The 18,206-nt window shown below is 29.1% G+C and overlaps 1 protein-coding gene across 4 annotated transcripts in view; it reads right to left on the bottom strand.

Moving 5' to 3' along the window:
• Positions 1 to 17,623, bottom strand: part of tn (tripartite motif containing protein thin) — a 208,417-nt gene extending 190,794 nt beyond the window's left edge. For 2 of the 4 annotated variants that reach the window (XM_088225118.1, XM_088225122.1), the window contains exons 1-3: positions 17,546 to 17,623; positions 9,622 to 9,680; positions 5,710 to 5,796 (exon numbers count right to left, since the gene is read on the bottom strand). The gene's annotated coding sequence lies outside the window, so the exon portion shown is untranslated. The remainder of the gene's footprint in view (positions 1 to 5,709; positions 5,797 to 9,621; positions 9,681 to 17,545) is intronic. The other 2 variants (XM_088225119.1, XM_088225123.1) reach the window with 1 other exon arrangement.
• Positions 17,624 to 18,206: the final 583 nt, after the last annotated feature.

The following is an 18,206-nucleotide window of genomic DNA, read 5'->3' as shown; positions in this document are numbered from 1 at the left end:
ATCCGGTTTCTTGTCAAACCAATTATAACATTTTTAAAAAAAACGTTAATTGGTAATCTTGTTCCCCTTCAAACTAATGATGATATTTTTTCTCGTTATTGTTGTATAACAATACGCAAATTAACAGTAAAACGCCTCACTCGACCAACACTTGTAAGTTGTGGAAATTCACTTAAAAAAATTAGTGTTCATTTTGCCAAACGTAGAGCTCTTCGTGAAACCACAAGTTTACTTAGCAGCAAGTTACTGCTATTATTATTTTCAGAACTGGTTCCGTTAATTGGCTCCCACGACCCTGTGATATGAATTAATTTTATTATTTTATATAGGTCTACGTTAATTCAATAGTTTAAGAGAATAAATCAACGACCCTTGAAGCATGAGCAGCCAATATAATATGTAATATAGAAATCTGGGCATCTACAGGGCTTATGACCTGTCAATGGCTGGTTTAAGTGGCCACTTTACACACTGTGTAACATTCACCATTCTGCCTATATTTGAACATCTATATTCCTTCAATTCTTTCATCTGTTGATGTTGTTGATAAAGTACCTGGCCCATGGAGAAGTATAGAAATTGAAAAAATATAATTTTCAGGCGTTGCCTAGTATATAGGTGAAATAATTCAATTAGATGAATCTCACCTGCATACATAAAGGTTTTAGCTCTTTAACTTCACAAACATCAACAGATGAAAGAATTGAAGGAGTATAGGTGTTCAAATATAGGCAGAATGGTGAATGTTACACAGTGTGTAAAGTGGCCACTTAAACCAGCCATTGACAGGTCACAAGCCCTGTAGATGCCTAGACTTCTATATTACTTTTTCTTAAATGTTCTTCATCTCTGTTGTAATATGTTAATATAAACAGCTCCCCAGGGAGTTGAATCCAGTCCTAGTCTCCAAAAATTTGGACAAACTCAAAATATTGTCAATATAATATGCACTATTTCGGTAAAAAGCCCTGATTGTTGGTAAAAGTTGCCAAAAATCAAAGACAGAGAATGCGCTACGAACTGCTAGTCGCAAAGGACATTATTTGTCGAATATGATTTTCAAAAGATTAATTTATATTTTTATTGGAACCAGATCAGTTGTATTGACATTTTTCGCATTAGCCAAATGAAGTTTAAACTTGCTATTAAAAAAATAGTTTAGGATTTTGACTGATGTTTAAGTATTTATGTTCATTTATAAAAAAAGAAAAAAAAATATATAAATAAATACAAGTCAAATATATTTATACGAATAGATATTTGTTTTTTTTTTGTTTTTTAATATTAAATTTTTTATGTACTTCTAAATTTTTTTAAATATTTAATTTTTTTAAAAGGTTAATTATTTTGTTTCTTTTTATATTTTATTTTTAAAACGGTTGCGAACCCCTGAGCTCTTATCAGGAGACAGTTAGTATTATTCCAAGGGCATTCTATATACATTGCAACAATACCAACAAATCAATGATTTATGATTTTTGCTATTTCGAATATACCGCGTTATCTTTATTTTTATTATTTTTCTACCTTAGTATGTTTAGTATTAAAATCTCAAAGTTATTAAATAGAGCATTGATTATAAAGAACATTAAAACAACTGTGTTATATGTATATTGTTATTATATTATTTCATAATTTTGTAATACAACACTGTATGTTATTTGTATTTATGTTTATGTTTATAAAAGGCATTTGTGCCGGGTATTAACAAATTAATAAATTGTTTTAAACGCAATAAAAACAGTTTAATTTCGATAAATATTATTTGCTTCTTATATTTCAATTTGTATAATTTCATATCATTTATTTGAAAAAAAAAATTAACTGGATGTATGTACTATTTTTTATATTTTGTATTCTTATATAACAACTGTTTTTTTTCCCTAATAAATAAAAATAAAATAAAAATCAAAAATACATGTAAAGGAAAGCCTTCAGTTATCATCAATAATGAAAGGATATATTTTTTTCATCACATTCCGTAGTCACATACGTATAAAATATCCTTTAGAATAAACAAATGACTCTACCTTCTAAAATAATTGCCGTTTTTATAGTGAAATATACGTTTTCTTATCATTAAGTAGAAGAATAATCAAGTCTAACATCCTGTTAATAATCGATTTACTACATAATGACACAGAACATATCTTTCAACATCTAAACGTCCATAAACCCTGAAATAAACTACATTTCTCTGATTTGATGAAAGTTTTCTTCAAGCATCCTTTTATAATCAAATGGATAAATCAGGAAATGAGATAAATAATTCCTGAAGATTGTTATTCTGCATTAGACTAGAACAGCAAACAATTTTAAAATCTGAAGAAAAATGCAATGTTATCAGTATTTATATAAAATACGAAGAAATAAGTGAACAGTAGTTAGCCTTTTACTCACTTTCTTTACTTTGTTATTTAAACAAAGAAAGTACTTTAGTGTTAATAAAAACGATTTTTTTTTCTTTGTTTGTCAACTGCTTGTTCTTTTGTTAATTTCCGAGGTGGTTATAGAAACATTTTGCTTCCAGTAAGAAATGAATGAAAACATCCTTAATCATTTAATCAAAATAATTTAAATGATATTTTTTATATTATTGACTACAAGACTACTTCTATGAGTAAATTAAATCAAATTACTTTAGTTTCTCAAATGATTAATTTGTTTGTATATTTAAAACCGTGAACTGCTCACATTACTTACTGCTTTTGTCTTACGATTTTTTTATAAAAAGAGATATTAACCGCGAATCGTTTGTTTTAAACTATTTTAATATTACCAGTGGCTTCAATTAAGACATTTAAAAATAGTGACACTGAAACAAACTGTTCATTTTAAACCTTAATGAATTTTTAAAAACAGAAGGTATCTTTGGTTTTAAATGATCCTTTATTATGGAATCTAGAAGAAACATTATATTGTTTAAATCAAAAGCTTTTTAGAAGTGCGCATCAATAAATTGCTAATCTTTTTTACAAAATTCAAAGTATATATTGCTTTTAAAAAATAAAAAAACATTTTATTTTGTCAATTTTCGTTTGCCGCTCATAACAATTGAAACACTATCTAAAAAACTGTATTTACTGTTTATAAACCTTTGATTTTTTTGACATATTTGTTGGAGACAATCAAAAAAAAAAATGTCAATAATTTATTTTGGTACCCAAACATTAAAATATATATTTATTTATTATGTGCGTACGCTGCGTGCTTTACGACAGAAAAATGTTTTTAAATATTAAGAATAGTAACGATGAAAAGTAATTATGCTTTTAACTTCAACATATCTAAAAATTGTAAGAAACGCAATTTTTTGTAAACATAAATAATATCATAGATTTGATTTAAATGAACGGTGTTGATGTTCTACTTTTGATTCCTGGTAGTGTGTCGTGATAATATATTGGATGAAACACATATTTTATTTTTATGAATAGCTGGAGCGTAAGATTGATTACTTTTCCATGTAACATAAATGATCAAGATACGGTGCGATTGGAGATCCAAGGTGGTGCCCTATGATGATTATGAAAAATTGTGAGTTATATCTTACGCTAGAAGAAATTTCGTGTTATTGTCAAAACACAAATGCATGAATACTACGTGAGTAAAATAATACAATTTTTACCCTGGATATCGATACAACATATTTTAGCACCAAACTGAAAAGTTTCTTCAATCCACTAAACAACAGAAGTTTCTCAATACGTTTGTGCTTGTGTTCATACAAAATACAACTCCTCACAACAAAAGGATCCGTTCTTTCCACGGTGGATTGTATGAAACTTGTTGAACAATATCTCCGTAGGTGGTATGGAGAAAAGCTTTCAGGATTCAATACAAGTATTGTGTTAAAGAATGTCTCCTAACCGCTGAATATTCACTATATTTTATTTTTCTATGTGTATTAAATTATCCTGAAAACACAGTATATTTTTATTGTATGAGCACTCGTTTTACTGAAGAAAATAGCATCAAAAACTACGAAACAAAGTCTCGATTCATGTCCTCTCTGAGTGTTTTAGAGTTTTTTTTTACTTAGGACAGAGAAATGACATAATAAAAAAAAACGTTCAAAATGTTATTTTCTTACACAATTTTATAATTTAATTTCAACGTTATAAAACATATTTTGATCACGTAATTGAATTGTTTTCTATTTATTTTAATTGATCAATCGTTGTGCACATTGGAAAACGTTAATTTATTAATTTATTTACTTAAAAAAGTTTACTGCATATTTTTTGAGACACAAGTCCTAACTCCATGGGTTCAAATCGCTGTGTTTCGTTAAGACAAATAATTAGTTAATGCAGGCATACGAGTATATCACCAAAAATATTATATGGGTTTAGAAAAAAAAACAAAATAATTTTTAAAAATAAATGGCACATCAATATGGTAAACAACAAACTCAAACATTTGGTTTAAATTTAATTAAAAAAGAGAGAGAAAATAAACGGAGGTCATGTTTTCGAAAAATCATCAAGGAGTTTCCCATTCAAATCCCTCCCACTTAAGAAAATCCAGTTCTTAACTCCTCTCTTGAAAATAAATTTGTCCATGAGAGCTTAAACGCTCTTTGTCTTCCGTTTGTTAATGCATAAAAGTTACATATTTAATGTTTATATTGTTATACTTAACTTTACTATTGTATTACCATTAATTGTTTAACATATCTTGTTGTTAATTATTGTGGCTTAACATGAGCCTAGCTCAAAAAAACCCTAATAAGAAAACCTTAAATGCATTTTGAAAATACTTAATGCTTTAGGTAATGTCTTATCTCCCCGTCATAATAGATCTTCACAGGTCGCAGTGATGTCAGAAACTGACCCCCACGAATAAGAATAATAATGTCCCATCTCTGTTGCAACTTTTGCTTTTATATACAGATTATGTAGATTAGTCAATTCGTCCTACAATTTGGAATTCTTTTAGACAGATATTCCGGCTTTTTGTAGATCTCTTTGCCACTTAAACAGTGTGGGATGAAGATGGATCGGCATGATTTAGTTTGAAGTCTAATAAGTTTATCGTGTCTATGAATATTTTGTATACCATTATTCAATTGCCCTTGTTTGTCATTGCTACACAGTTTTATATTATTTTTGTTCAGTTTCTTGTACTCATGTTTCTTCACGTAACATTTGTTATTCTCTTAGGCCGTATTATAAGTAATACACAAATGAACGTGAAAATGTTAACAAATGTTATTGAATAGATAAACGGATATAATATTACAAGTTATAAACGACTAATATTGGACTATTTATTACATTAAGTATCGTAAATGACTTCACGAAGAAGTCAAAGAAATCGTTAAATCTAATTAATGTGAGAAAAAAAGTAAAAAAGTTGTGGACATTTTGAAATTAAAACCTATTTATATGTCGTCTTAATAAGATTTACAGGCTGTAATTCGGAGGACGCCAGTCCGAATCTGTTTTTTTTATTTTTTATAAATGTGTTTTGAAAATAATTTTCGTCAGGGAAAAATTTATTTTTTTTCAATTCCATGACCAAATATTATTTGCTCATACTTTAGAGTTATGATCAAAACGCAAGACCATTGATATGTTTCACAATGAGTATAAAAGGCGCATTAAGAAAACTCACGTTCATCAATCCCCATCAAAAACTAAAGAAAAACACTTATTTCAAAGAAAATACAAACAGTTCCTACCTTGGACACAAATAACCACTTACCTAATTGTTTTTCTATATCTAGAATGTTCCCTCTCTCCTTCAATCCTGACTGCCCTCCTACTCCTCGTAGCCTTCTCCCGCTATTGGCTGAAACAAATGACAAATCACACGCTTTTATTTATGTTTCCTAAAGAAAACGCTTTCTTTGTTTTTTCAGAGAAATATTTTGTTAGATTGTAACATTAAAGCCTAAAACAGGTAGATATTTATATATTCAAGATGTTTGTTGTCAAGTAAAACTAAGAAAATTGTAAATAGGTCTAAAGGCTAAAAAAATAGGCTTTGTGTACTAAAAAAATCCCATAAATGGCAAAGGAAACTCACGCGTAAGCGTTTCTCAGTCATCAAGTTCAATCAAATATGGATGTTAAATCATTGGCAGATTTATAAAAATTAACGACTCGAACCAGCCAATGAGAAGTTAGAAAAAATGCTGTCTATACACGATGTTTCAGGGCCAGATCACAAATCTCTAGAAAAAAATTCCTCATGGTAAACTTTAAAAGAAATCCGATTTTTTATTTTCAAAAACCCTTTTTATTATATTTTTGTAAAAATAATTTTGAAATGACGCGAATCTTTAATTTATTTTCAAAAGGAATAACCACATAGTTTGTGCTTCAAATATAAATGAAACTTTAAGCAATGTCAGAACTTTCCGACTTTTTGTATTCTATCGGTTTTGAGATGTACCCGTCCTTTCAATATTTTTTCGGGGTTTGTTTATCATCTTATTAATTCAATAAAGATGTATAAGTTTAATTTTTTTATTCAAATACTATTTAAACACTAGAATTAAATTAAATAAAGGTTTTTCACATTAAAAAAGCCTTATTAAATATTTCATTTAAATTATTTATTGACAATTCTTGATGGAATTCCATTGTAATAATGTAATAACTCATATTTACATAAGAGTTATTAATTTAAAAAATAATTGATACACCTCCACTTATTTATTTTGACCAATTAGCGCATTCACCCTCTAATGGGCAACTTGGTGGCAGACTGGTGAATATTATACAGTATATGGATAATTTATGTAAAACTAAATATTATCTTAAGTGTAGGTACATTTGAAAATAAGTTGAAAAAAATACAATACGCAATATTGCAATGGAACAGAGTGAGACAAATGATCAAAACACGTGTTGGTGGTGTACTTTAAAAGGATATTCCATGTTATGAAAAATATTTATTGTTTTATTACAATATACAGAATCTAACTAAGGGGGCTAATATGGGTGAGTTTTTAAATTCTATCTGCTGATATATTAAAATTTTTATCCTATTTTTTTCTGAAATTTCTATAATATTATAAAGTTAGATTGATTATAAAAAATATTAAATTTTTTACTACGAATAAGCAAAATTTGGGTTTTTGTTGGCGTTATGAGACATCCATGTTTTTTTTATCCATGAAGAAAAATGCTCGAATGCATGTGAAATTAATTAAGTTGGCGAGTGTTAAAGCATCACTTTAAAATTAAATTTATTAGTCGGTTCATGATAGACGCCGTGGAAACTTCCTAGCCCACTAAACCAAAGGTAGCTACATAAATTTAAACATTTTTTTTTAAAATTGATTAATTTATTCATAAACACCCTTAAGACTTTTGAATCATGTTTGTTTACCAATAAATACAAAAAAATACAATCGGCAAATACGCGGGCCATTAGACCAGGAGGCGAATAAATTTATGTATTTATTCATATAAAGATACACATAACAAAAAAAAAATGTACCCCTAACTCTATGATCTCATGAGCCCTGTGATGAGTAAGAATACAACATAATAACGTGAGAAGCATGCATTTAATTAAAGAATACCAAAAATAAAAATTATCAAATAAACATAAATTCTGATAAACATCTGGACAACGCACGTAATGTGAATATGTATAAAAGTTTATATTCAAAGCCAAATAAAACAAAATGATGTAATACATTTGTTTTTTATTCCTCAGTATCGTCTTAGTAAAAAAAAAACGGTTATAGCAACGATTTGTGATTTATGTGACTGTATGGAAGGATTGCGTAATTTGATTCTGGTGCTGGAGCATGTTTAGTACCAGCTAGCAGTATTAAGACTGAAATCTACCATTAAGACTGAAACCATTCAACAAACACTTTATTTCTTTTGCACTTAACTTTATTCGATAGTAGAAGGCTATTATGATATTCGCACATACCTCCTTAGATACAGGAAGAGTACATTAAACTTATTCTGAGTATGTATTTCCAAGTGTTTCTGGATTAATACTGGAGTGCGACATTATTGAGTTTATTTAGATTTCATATAAAAATAAAAATATCTCAACAAACATAAAAAAAATAATCTTTAATAGTCATCTTCAAGCCGTGTTGTGGTACCGTGGTTCGTGTGGTAGAATTACGTTTCTGAGGTCCAAAGTTTGAACCCCACTCTACCACGATCAGATTCACTAGTTTTATAGTGAGTTATTTACGACTTCTAAATTAAAATATTTGCCCAAATCACAAATATTTTGCTTAAAAAAATAATTATAATCCAAGTTATTGATGTGGAAATAGGAAAATTAACAGGGATAAATCATTTGTCATTTTCTGGTTTGAATGATCTAATTACACACTCTTTAACGTTCGCTATTCTGCCTAATGTTTGTGATTTTGGGTTTGTTCAAATTTTAATATTCTTCATGTTTGTTGTAAAATGCTTGTTAGATATGTTTCACTTTTATTTATTTTGACCAACGAGCGCTTTCGCCTAAGAAAGCATCTTAAGGACTGGAAACTATGGAATTTTATAAAGAAATATCTACAAAAAACATCAATATAATTCTATATTTATACATAAATGTTTGTGAAATAGAACCAGAACCCCGGACGAGTGTACTCGACTTTAATTTTTTTTTGAAATGAAAGAAAATAGTGATCATTTTGAAGTAGAGCGGGGTTCGAAATTCAAAATCTTAAACTAAGTTAAGCGAGACGTTATTTTATAATTTACGATTTTAGCTTTTAAAATTAAATTACAAACATCTGACTTTTTGGTAATGATGCAGTTTGATAGATTTTTCAAATATTTTATTTTTTTATAAGACTATCAAACTAAGCCAAATTGATTTTTAAATTTATTTTTATGCAAAGAATTATCATCGGTACAATTTTTTAAAGTTTAGTAATTGTTAAAATTCTCCGCGGTGAGTTGTTCTGATTAGTGAGTTCTCTTTCCGAAAATTTATCAAACACCTTATCATTGGTTGATTTAAAAGAGCTTGTGACGTCATTTAAAATAAATAAATGCCCCAATTTTTACTGAGTGAAAACGTCTACACCCTTCACAACATTTGGATACAATGAGGAAGTTCAGAGGTTTTTTTTTTAAATATTTGTTTTTTATATTTGTTATTTTATTATTACAGTCAATTTTTTTTTCGTTACTATATGTATCGTATTATCAGCGGTATGATTTTTTAAAGTTTTTTTTTATTATTTAAAAAAAAAATTTTTTTTTAATAAAAATAAATATTTGCATTTATATGATTTACCCAAATATTTCATTTTGAGGGCCATTCTCAATGAGTTGTAAATAACTCACTATTAGAAAATGGAATCAAGTTGGGGTAGAGTGGCATTCGAACGACGGATCGTCGGTCCCTGAGTCCGAGACACTAGCCACGGGACCACAACCTGCTTTCTTATAATTTGTTGATTTATATTACGTTACGTCGTTCAAAGTAGTTCGTTTATATTTAAATATTTTAGTACTATAATTTAATACTCCAATTTTTATCGCGCATAAGAAAACTTTTTTCTATAAAATTTTCCGTAGGGCCGAAGTTCCTCATTCATGTAATAATATTTAAGTGACCCTGAATTTAAAATTAAAATTAATAAAGCATAATTAGTATCCAAAAATGCAAACTTACCTGTTTATGTTTGCCTTGATGAAGATCACAACTTTAAAGAACTGTTTAATTTAATTTTCCTGAAATGTAAAGAATATATAATGCGGAATTCATTTTAAATGCCAGAGTTCATGGAAACGCCAGGTTTGATACGATACTTTATGCACATAACAAGCGTTGTTTGCTAAATTAACATGAACTTGAAAAAACATTCGAATCAAAGTGACCGAGGGAAACAGTTGACGGAAAAATGAAATATTCAAATTAAACTCTTTCAGACCTAAATTTTCAGCGGTTAAAAATAATATTCAGTGGCATGTATGATTTGTGTCCAGGCAAATATAGCTCTGTTTGTGAAACAAAATAAAATTCTTGTACGAGTTTTTTGATTCAATATTATTTCAAATCGAGTGAGGTTGAGTCTTCCTAACACGAGTAAGTAGCGAAGTGGTTGGCGGACTTTCGAATTATTTACGTTTCTATATTTTTTTTATTTAAAACAATATCTGTGCAGTTATTTTTTATTCAATCAATTTTATTTTGAATCTTTAAATAAAGCACAAATCTTATCTGTACCTGGAAGGATAAAATACGTCAGTAAAATTTTTACCGTTTTGAAGTAAAAAATGTAAAAATTATCACATGAGACTATTTTGGACGTGAATTAAATAACGAAGTCCACCTACGTCATAAAAATGTTTTTTTTTTTGGGTGAAAAGAAAATCTGAAGTCCATTTGCAATAAATTCAACAAACATTAGTAGTCCCAAATACGCTTTATAAATATGTTATATTATTAGCAACAAAAAAAATGTTTATTCATTAAAAGTAACTTATAGGTTTAAATTACCTCATTTATTTCAAAAGTTGTGATATTTCGAAAAAAGTACGATCGTAAAATCTTGTTTCCTGAACATTTAGTTCAATGTGATTCCCGTGGTTTATCTTTTAAGTAACAGATCTTTTACTTCACAAAAGCTAACAGATGGACGAGTTAAGGAAATGTGGATGTTTAAACATGGGGAAAATGGTGAATGTAACACAGTGTGTAAAATAGCTACTAAAACCAGCCAATGACAAGTCATTAGCCCTGTAAATGCCTATACGTCCGTATTCCTTTCTCAAAATGTTCTCCATCCCTTAAGTAATTTGTCGTTAATAACTCCTCAAGGAAGAAATCCTGCCTGATTAAATTAGTAAATTAAATTTAAATCATCTTTTGGATTTACGACAGGATTCGTTTTAAAACGAAAAACGCAGTCAGATGTCAGCTTTAAAACTTGAAATAAACTTTTATGTGAAATACCGATTACCAACGTAAGTAAAAAGCAAATAAGCTCAATTAAGGTATTCAAGTAACAACCGAGATGAAGAACATTTTAGAGAAGGTAATATAGAAGTCCAGCAATCCACAGGGCTTATGACCTCTCATTGGCTAGTTTAAGTGGCCACTTTACACCATTCTACCATATTTGAACATCTATATTCCTCCGATTCTATCATCTGTTGATGTTTGTAAGGTTAAAAAGCTGAAACCTTTATTTTTGCGGGTGAGATTCATCTAATTGAATTATTTCATCTACATACTAGGCAACGCCTGAAAATCTTATTTTTTCAATTTCTATACTTCTTCATGGACCAGGTAGATTTATCAACAATATTTTGAGTTCGTTCAAATTTTTGTAGAAAAGGACTGAATTCAACTCCCTGGGGAGATGTTTATACCAACATATGACAACCGAAATTACGAATAATTCAATTAGATGAATCTCACCCTATTAAATAAAGGTTTCAGCTTTTCAACTTCACAAACATTTACATATGATAGAATTGAAGGAATTTAGATGTTTAAATGTGGGCAGAATGGTGAATGTTACACAGCGTGTAAAGTGGCCTCTAAAACCAGCCAATGACAGGTCTTAAGCCCTGTGGATGCCTCGACTTCTATTTTACCTTCTCTAAAATGTTCTTCTTCTTGGTTGTAATATTTTAGTATAAACAGCTCCCTAGGGAGTTAAATCCAGTCCTTGTCTACAAAAAATTTGTAAAACTCAAACTTTTGTTGGTATTCAAGTTACTTAAAATAAACTCGCCGCTTTTTAATTGTTTCAGGTATGAGAGTAAATATATCTTATAAGTATTGTATATTTTAATGAACACTTGGTCTGAAAGGGTTAAATAAAATTGTCGGCAGTTTATGCTAAGTGGCATAACGAGAACAAATGGAAATTGAATAATTTATTTTAGTACGGGAAAAGAAAGTACGTAAACCTTCATACACCCTGTAATTTCGTAAACCAGGAATAATTTTAATTTTTAATACTGTCAGTTTAAATGTCAGCCTCGTGGTGTAGCGGTCAGCGCGTGTGCCTATCATGCAATTGGTCTAGGATTCGATTCCCGACATGATTGACATCATTATTTAAAAATGTGTTTTTACACTAGAATATTTCATATTTCCGGGACTAGCACCCGAAGCTCAAGACCGATCATTTTTCCTTCAAGTTTTTTTTAAAGATAAAAATTTATATAAATAAAAAAATAATATTCAATTGTTAATGATTCACCAAATATTTTATGTTAAGCGTAGTTTTTAACGAGTTTTAATAACTCAGTATTAGAAAAGGGGATTCAAGTTGGGTAAGAGTGGGATTTAAACCAAGGACCATTGATCCGTGAGTCCGAGACACTAGCCACGCGACCACCACCCGATTTAAAAGAATGCAATTTTCATCATGTATCCGAACTTTTGCTTTCAGAGAATCACCTAATTACCCCCCGGCCCGGGGACATAGCTGTCGACAAAACTACCAACCAGCGGCCCCTGTTATAGTTTTATTAAAATTAAAAACATGTAAATCAAATACATTTTTATTATTAAACCTCGTAAAATTATGTAACTTTCACTGATTTTTATTATATACATCTAAATAAAAATTAAATTCTTACAATTGTCATTACTTAATACTGAAATTATTTTAATTTAAACTCTTTTATTTCTATAATTTTATACAATAATGATTTACAACCCCTGCTGCACTTGTGTATAAAATATAAATTTGTTAAGTCTCCTACCAGTCTGACGATGTCGTTCACGAAAAAACTCGGTCACTGGTAAAAATTAAAAAATAAAAGTGGAATAAAACTATATAGTATTTTTATTGTTATAAGAAATTATCTAGATACGCCGCAATTGGCGTACCAATGCAGTACCCTATGCACCATTAGTTGAGAAAAGGGAATGATGGTGATGATGTCAATTTAATTGTTTACCTTCAAATTTTAATAGTTTAGTAAAATAACATAAACGTGTATTTTTTTTGTTTTCATTGAAATATTGAAGTCGTTATGCATATTACTTTTTTTTAAGAAATCTGGATGATTTTACTAAATAACCTTATATTCCTTTGAAACATAATATAAAATTAACATGAAAATTTTTGGTAATATAATTTTTGTGTTTTTATGAAAACAAAAATAACAACAACAAGAAGTATAATACTAATATCAATAGAAATAATGGCTAAGATACGTTTCTTTTTATAAACTATAAAGGTGAGCAAGTTTAAAATTTAAAGAATTTATAAAATTTGAAATTTTAGCTTTCAAGCCTAACTGTCAGTATTCAACATTTTTATCTTTTCAACATAACATGTTTGCACAAAATGCTAAAAAAGTAATTTTTTTCCGAACTTCCCAGATATATTAAAAATTGCCATAGAAAACAATGATGCCAAAACAATATGTATTTGACATCACGTTTAGCCATCTTTCAATAGAAATGACATAATATCTTTATATATAGAGTAATGGTTGACAAAACAAGATATGTTTGACATTTCATATTTTGCCATCTAAAACAACGACGCCAAAACAAGATATTGGACAAACTATAAATTGATAACCTTTACTCTATTTCATTAGACGGTATGTTACATCTGTCGTTATTTTATGTTTGCTGTTAAATGAAATAGAAACATAAACATGTTGTAAAGTGACACTGTTAATATTCTTTAGCCCTATTAAACAAAGACATGCTCTATTTTGCCGGATTGTTAATCTCATCGAGACGAATCTAATGACATGTATTACTCAACATGCCTAAAAAAGTGACATATACTTAGCCATTAAGCTATTGATACAAGATTTATGAATGATCGTATCAGTTTTCTTACAGTGCCTAAGATTCTAGGTTCGTTTTTCATAAATAATCATCATACCTTTACCCACACTCAATGGTGCATAGGACACTGCACTGAAACACCGAATGCAGCGCATCCCGATTTGTTTTATTAGAATAAAATAGTCGGTCTTACGCTCTAGGTGCCAGTTAAGTAACAATAAAATATGTAAAGTGTAAAACCACCTTAACCTAGCCGGACCAAAGGGGGGGATTTAAATCCCCCATAGACTGATTTTAATTCGATAACTTGGGTATTATTTAAGCTATTTGCCCCATATTTTTTGTAATCGTGAAGATAACAAAACTAAGCATTTTCCTGTTTTTGTTTTTAAATTTTGCAATCGTTTAGTATTAAAACAAAACAAAGACGTGAATAATACAAGGATCAATTATACTTTATGTACATTAGCACCCGGCAAACTAGAAAAATGAATAAAGTACACGAATGAGTAAAATATGTGTACGTGAAAACATGAATAAATTATTGGACGATCATAAACACTTCCATTTTTTATTCTCGTGACGCTTTATACAATATCCAAGAAGGCGCTGGGGTTGTTTGGTTCTTCCGTTTGGATAATTTTTAATTTTTGGATGCTTAGTGAGGAAAAGGTTCAAATAAACATATCAAGTTGAACTCATTTGTCATAAAATTAACTTTTTTTTACTACATCTCCTATCCTAGACTGTCATGACGAAACCTTTTTGAAACCAATAGGAACTCTAGACATGATGAATATTGCATTTCTGTCAACAAAATCACCCAATAAGACAAACATACAACCTTCAGAGAATAAATTCTATTATACAAATATATAAAAAAGAAAAAATAAAAGAATTTGAGATGAATAAGTCACTCAGATACCAACATTATATTGAAATTCCTAAATTCCACACGATTCATGATCAAAATAGGTTTGCATTTAAAGGTGTAAAAAATTAAAATAATCTCCTTAAAGAACTAAAAACTATTTAAAATAATATATCAATAAATAAATTTAAAGTAAAACTAAAGACATTTTTTGAACACGTGTAAAAGCTACATTGAATTTGAATTGGTATGAATGTATTATAATTATATGTTTTTTCTTTATCTACCCTATGTTTTTATTTTTTTCTCATGTACTCTTTTTAAATTATATAAACTTTTAAAATAAACAATAAACAACTACAACAGTGTAAGTCACTCTCCAAACACAAAAGTTAGTTTCTTTTTTAGAGAGTTACAGTGATTACATTCACTAGATGTGTAAAAGTAGATATGTATAAAAATATTTAAAAAACATGTCCTTTTTATGAAATTTATTAATTAAAAAAAAATTTTTTTTTAAAAAATCGATAATATAAATTAAAACAATGAAACGTATTTAGAACAAAAAAAATAAGCAATAACAAAAGTACGCCAAAATCTTATTGGATTCTAATATATTTCATATTCACTTCTTTCATATTTAAAGGAATAATCGATAACCGACAGTGTAAAATCAAGTTCAAGGCGGAAATTCAATCAACCTTGACCGATTCGCACATTTCATATAAATTTTCCATTAATTTTTCTACTTCTTCGAGTAACATTGATCGGGTAGCAAGTAACTAGCTACATAAATATTATAACGACGTGACGTAACGGCTTAACGTTAACAATCGGCGAAGGCGTTTCGAATTCCATAAAATAAACCAACGGATTTTCAATGTGAATTAAATGAAAAAAAATGACCGAAAGTATGGATATTGTTTAAAGAATGTTTAAACCAAACACAAATTGAACGTACTTATGTAGAAAGCAGCCAGCCATAGAAAAGTAAAACTGAGATAATAGCTGTGCACTATTGTGAAAAGAGTGAATAAACTAATCAACACTGCAGTTAGAATGATTTTAACTTTTACAACTTAAAAAAAATGCATAAATTTGTTTTTTTTTTAAAGTACAAAAAAATACTGAATTATGTATTTAACCAGTTTGAATGATTTTTAAAGTCTGGCTGACTACAAAATCTAAAACTTTGCAGAAAAAAGCTAGATCTTATATTGAAAGATACCTCATTCTAAAGCTAGGGTTTCCTAGGACACCGGTGCCCGTATCTTAACGGTGTAGTGAACGGTGATGCGGTGGATAGCCGTCGTAACGTCGACTAGAGAGTGGTTTCCTAGGGAAACAGTGTTAAATGTTGTTGATAACACCGTTTTCCTAAGAAACAACACTCTAGTCACCGTTACGACGGTTATTCACCGCATCACCGTTCACTACGGCCGTTAAAATACGGGCACCGCTGTCCTAGGAAACCCTAGCTTAACTGAATGTGTGAGGTAAAATTCTGTATCAAAACATATATTTTTTGTTACTAGTATTTTTAAATAAATGAATTCATCAAATTTAAATGGTAACGAGTTTAAAAAAAAAAATATATTTTACGGATTATAACGTCATTTAACAAAAAAAAAATTCATGCTCTGTTGTTGATAATAATATTTTTTAAATCTTTTGTTTTGTTTTGTCTGGTTGTTTGTTATATAATTTTAATCCCTGATGTATAAGTCTCGATTTTCTTTAATTTACCTTAGTTCATTTCAACTTGATTTCTGAAGGCATTAATGTTCTTATCAGCATTTTCTAGTGCTGTGGGCGTTTTCTGCAAATTGAGAAATGCCGTTTATGTGATCAACACTATTTTCAGAAGGAGATTATTACAGTTTATTGTATGAAAGCGGCCTAGCTGTTTTTAGCAAAACATAGAATTGACCTATTTGCAACATGTCACATCAATATAATTTTTTTTTTAAATGTTGAACTAGCCGCTTTCTAAATAACAACGTTAAATTTTGCATCAATCAACTTTTTAGACTCTTAAAATACTGCTAAAAAAACATTGCAAACGGTGCTGTAATGTCGTGTTACATGTTAAATTCAGTGTAGGTATATACTGAATATATACGTTCAGTATGTAACAAAATATTATTCAACATTTTATGCATCTAATAGTGCATATGGCACTAAAATATTTTGGAAAATTTTGATCCTTCTTTACTTGAAAGCTGTATCCAACTGTAATCCAAAGCTTTAGACGTTTGTGTATAAACTATAAAATATCGCAGTTTAAAAAAAAAATTCAATAAAAACTCAAAAGCACCACATTGAAAACTAAATTAAACGTAATCAAAGGTTCTAACCACTACACTACGCGGAGCACAGAATAAACAGTGTCATAATATTTTAAAAGTAAATCAATCCCTTCCCGTAAATTATTATTGCATTTTCCTATGTTATTTTATAAACCAACAAAGTCCTTATAACTTTTTTATTAAATTACTTTTTTAATATCAAAACATTTTTCAGTTTTTGTATGACATTTAACACTTTTTTTTCATAAATTTACATGTATCAAATCATTTTTTTTTATACGTCGACCGGTTTCAATGTTACTACCACATCATAAGAACAAAAATGTGTAAATCGTGATGATTATGTAGTAACATCAAAACATACACGAAACGCATAGCCATAAATTGAAGTGGTTCTTATAAATTTGTAAACAAAAAAAGTATTTATTTATTTTTATTTAACTTGAAAATAACATCACGGCTGCGAGATATATGAGCATCAATTATTGTTACTCTGGCAAATATAAATACATTTTAAATTGGGAATTTAAATTTAATTTATTTAAGTATATTTAAAGGATAACTTAAGTACTGCGAAATAAACACGAGCTTTGCAAAATTTATAATTGGCACTTTTGAGGATGCGTGAACAAAATTGTTCTACCTTAGGGGGGTGTAAAACTTAAGCCGAACGCGCGATTTTTCCGCACTTTGTTTCATAGGCCGATGTCTGGGGAGCACTGATTAGCTATAGAGACCGCTAAATAGCTAACGGGACGGATGTAAGTGGATGAAACGGCATTTACTTAGTGTTGGCAGTCGAACTGGGAATGTTCCGCGTGTGTGTGTATTTCTAGTGCTGGACCAGCTATAACGATTCCCTTGCCTACCTTAGTTCGACCGGAGATAAATTTCGCAAACCTTCATTAAATTAACAGGCACAAACAAGTATGTTAGACCTGTTGTACTGTTGTTGACCTGCTGTTTCATATTTTCATATCTAGCCCCTCTAAGTAATATTTAGTCTTCAATATTTAGCCTCTTTTTGAAAAAAATAACAAAAATTAAAAAAAATGCCAAAAATACTTTATCTTTCATACATATTTAATTTATTCATTCAAAATTACAAAATTAAATATTTTTGAACTTATTAAGGCTTTTTAGGCTATGCTCGTGCCAAGCCATAATAAATAACAATAAAAATACATAGTTAAATTAAATAGATCAAATTATTATGACATAAAATAACAATCTAGAAAAAAAGGTAAATGTAATAAATAATCAAATTCCAAAGAATACAATGCAAAAAAGATAATCAGAAATAA

The sequence above is a fragment of the Micrasema longulum genome, unplaced genomic scaffold (genome assembly GCF_059751315.1).
Source record: "Micrasema longulum isolate JH-2025_06_02 unplaced genomic scaffold, ASM5975131v1 h1tg000331l, whole genome shotgun sequence".
NCBI lineage: Eukaryota > Metazoa > Arthropoda > Insecta > Trichoptera > Brachycentridae > Micrasema > Micrasema longulum.
The sequence above is the reverse complement of the archived record's forward strand: the minus strand, read 5'-3'. Positions and strand labels throughout refer to the sequence as shown.